Below are 4,222 nucleotides of genomic sequence, written 5' to 3' on the forward strand. Positions count from 1 at the left end.
TTGTAGGCACATAATATTTATCCTTCTCCTCACCATAACTTCCACTACTTCCATAGATTTTCCCGTTAAGGTTCCTATATTCCACGTTCCTAAACGCATTTTGCTCTCTTGAACTCTACCCTTCTGTCCTAGCTTCTTCACCCTCCCCCGTCTAATAGGATCAAAGTACTTCTTTTGTGTGTCCCGGGTAAAGTTGATAGGAGCATATGCTCCCAAACAACTTTGAGTGGAGTCGTTCGAAAAGAAGTTTCTATGGCCCCATTGCTCATTTAACACTGCATCCGGGTGCCGATGGAGATACAGCGACCCTTGCTCACTTATCACTGTGCTCGGGCCACACAGCGCGCCACTTACGGGTAACGCCCTAGCTTTAGCGCGATTTTGTTCTGGATTCATTTTCATAAGGATTCGACGTGATCATGGAGTGCCGGCTGTCGACTACCTGACGCCCTCCCCCTCCTCCTTTATCCGGGCTTGGGACCGGCCATGTAAGACATAGGCGGAGTTAAGGAATTGAAATATAAATACAAAAAAAAAAAAAAAATTATCCACTTAAATGTTTATAATGAACTGTAGCTTTCTTTGAATTTATTCTTCTTAAGAAAATTTTTGAACCAATGTGCTGACAGTTTTGGGTATCTTTTCAGGCCATCTTTATAATCCACGTAGTTTAAACCAAATCGGACAGTGTATCCGGCAGTCCATTCAAAGTCGTCTAACAATGTCCATGCAAAGTATCCCTTCACTTTCGCGCCATTTCTGCACACACACACACAAATGTACAAATTGGTTAGGTCAATATAATGATTAAATAACCATAACATAAGAAGGCTAGGCAGTATATAGCCTTAATGATTTTGTTAATAACTACTTACTTGATCGCCGCTTGAAGGTAACACAGGTGACGATAGTAGTAGTCAATTCTACTAGTATCATGAAGGGCCTCTTCAAGTGATAGTTCTGGATTATTCAATTCTGATACACCTATGTACATATTATTACACAAAAAAATTAAATTTAGTTTCTTCCTCTAAAACTAAAAGAAAACGTGTAGTTTCATTTTACACCACTATAAATATGTGAAACTTTTGCAATTAATCAAGGCTTAAAAGTTTGTATTACATACCATTCTCAGTAATATAAATGAGTGGATCATTATATTTTTCCTTTGTGTAAAGCACAAGATCGTGAATTCCTTTTCGATATACATATAACCAATCTGAAGCAGCCTGCAACACCATTTGAAGATAATACATAAATATTGGGGAAAAAAAAAACTACTCCAAATGCAAATACCTCAAAATGATAAATTTGATATTTACCTGTGGACCAATGAGTACTCCATTAAGCTCAGCTGCCACAATATTTACAAACATTAGAATACAATTGGTGTAAATATTAGAATATAATTAAAGTAATTAAGAAGTTAAACTAGGCAAAGAAGTACAAAGAACTTAAGCTATTCAAACTAAGTTTCCTTTTGCACTCACTTGTAAGATCAGCTCGAGAATCTGTTACGTAGCTTGCCGGTAGTGAATTGTTGTTGGGTGCACTACTTGTGTATCTAGCAGTATAATAATTTATTCCAAGAAAATCAAATGATCCGTTTAGCAACTTGGATTGTTCTTTTGTGAATTTGGGCAATCTTTTCCCAACAATTGATCGCATGGTGTGTGGATAGTCACCACTTGTTAATGGGTCCAAAAACCTACAAAACATGACAATTCCGGATATTAGCCTAATTATATTATTATATATAAAGAGTACTGCTAGCTAGGTAGTATCAATGTTTCAATTCATAAGTAAACATGTAATTGGGTTGATATATAATTTAATAAGACACTTGCCATCCAAACATAAAATCCAAAGATCGTAAGGCAGCATCTTTATCTTGCTTTGAATCCGAAGCAGGCTCAAACCATTATGACACCAATGTTATCCCTATCAAGCCTTTTTGAGTTGCCTACACAAAAATACGAATTTTGGTTGAACAAATAGGAGCTATGGAAAAAGATACAACCTTTAGATTATCTCACTAGAGAGAGTATTCCCTCTTGTATTACAACTCAATAATAATGATTCATATAGAATTCTCAATTAGGAGCCAATAATCTGACCCCAAAAAAAAAGAACAAAAGTTATTGAACCTAATATCTATTCTTGTACAATTCTACAGCTGCTCCATGAGCAAGAAGAAGGTGGTGTGCCACCAAGTATGGTTCAATGGCTGAATCTCCACCGGTGCAGTTTAGGTTTTGCCAAGAAGAGCAGCGTCCCGGTACTTGAGTACCAACAGCATAACCCATGTAACTAAAAGTATATGGCTCATTTTCCGTGAACCAGTGCTTGACTCGATCACCAAATTCCTTATAACAAAGTTCCGCATAGTCTTTAAAATGATCGCTGTAGATACACATTTATGTTACGAATATCAGTATGCATTTTATCAAATTATCACTGAGAGAATAAATTTTGTTCACTTACACAATACGAGCGCTTAAGAAACCACCATATTCATCTTCTAAAGCTTGGGGAACATCCCCATGAAAGAGTGTCACAAATGGCTTTAATCCTATATATACATGATCAGTAAAATCAAATTAAAAGTCTGATTGAATGATGTTCTAAAAATTCATGTAATAATTGTTTAAGGTAGGATGATTAACCATTGCGTAGGAGTTCATCGATGAGATTGTCGTAATAATCAATTCCTTTTCTGTTAACGCCACCACTTAACGTTCCATCTAATTAGAACAAAAATAACAAGAAAAATAAGGGTTATACACTAGATAACTCGATCACATTAATTTAGTTAAAAGTATATAAAGAGAATAATTTTCTCGTAGGACAAATAATTCTTATGCACAATATATATTGACATTGGTCCCAACCAAATATGAGGATGTGGAGCAACTTACTTGGTAATAATCTGGACCATGAAATAGAGAATCGGTAAGCATCCAACTCCATATCCTTCATAATCCCCACATCTTCCTAGAATGACAAAAGGATATATATCATAATAAGAAAAAAGTTTAAAATTAAATATTGAGGATCTCATTATATTGTGCTTTTTATAAAGGCTCCAATTTAATATGTTAACATGTGCCCTTCAAGTATAAACGGTCAAGATAATAAAGTTATGAGATTCTAGACCTTATAGCGGTGATATTGATCAATAGCAACGTCTCCGTTACTGCCATCAGCGATTTTTTCTGCACTTATTCAAAAACATAATGGTGAAATCCATATCGTATGCAAAGTACTTCATGTGCGTGCGTATTGATGAAGTATATACATATATTGTACATATCACATGACCACGTACTATTTGTCTCCCAACAAAGTGCATGGTTATCAGAGGGGTTGGAGTTTTGTTAGGTATACTTGTCCTCATGAAGAAAAGAATGAGGTGCTAATTACACACCTTTGAAATGAAGTTGCTAAAGTTTTCATATTACCAATTGATTAAATCACAGACCTGGATGTTTGTGGGTGTAGGTATCCCATATGCTTGGTCCTCTTCCATCTTCTTTTACTGCACCTTCATACTGAAATATACATACATGCATATTCGTAAGTGTACTACCACACACGCAAGGAAGATGTCAACATTATAATTCATGCATGGATGCTAACTGCATGTATAAAATGTACCAATAAAATGGTAAATAATCCCAGAAGATATATATATAATACATATATATATTGACCTGATAAGATGCAGAACCTGTGCCAAATATGAACCCTGGTTCAAAACTGTTGCGATTGAGGAATTCGCAATAAACAGGTGGATCCGTATTAGCAGCTTTGCTATTTGTCGATGCAAAGCCAATGAGTAGCAGCACACCAAAGAGCAAAGATCTTGAATATTTCATTGCCATAACTTGGGAATTTTGATATCGATCGAGATAATTAAGTTGTCTCTTCCTGGAATATTGCATGGGGTTTATATAGAGGAAGGGAGGAAGGGATATGGTGTCTACGTACCTGCTCATGAGAATAGTAAAGGGTTAAAATTCGTAAACAAATTGAATTTTGACGTCCTAGTTTAAAGACCAGGTCATGGTCTGCAGTTTAAAAGAAAGCACGTTTACCTGCGTTTTCCAACAAGAGAAAAATATTATCTGCGTTCATTTATCTGGATTTTTATATTATGTCTGCGAACTGTTGAAGCCATGACTTCTGAAGGTCAATATGGACGATCAGTGATGAGATTTTT

General features: G+C 35.7%; 1 pseudogene; it reads right to left on the reverse strand.

Moving 5' to 3' along the window:
* Nucleotides 1-560: 560 nt before the first annotated feature.
* On the reverse strand, nucleotides 561-3,942 carry LOC103402546 (beta-glucosidase 12-like; annotated as a pseudogene).
* Nucleotides 3,943-4,222: the final 280 nt, after the last annotated feature.

This window comes from Malus domestica, chromosome 03, assembly GCF_042453785.1.
Source record: "Malus domestica chromosome 03, GDT2T_hap1".
Taxonomy (NCBI): Eukaryota; Viridiplantae; Streptophyta; class Magnoliopsida; order Rosales; family Rosaceae; genus Malus; species Malus domestica.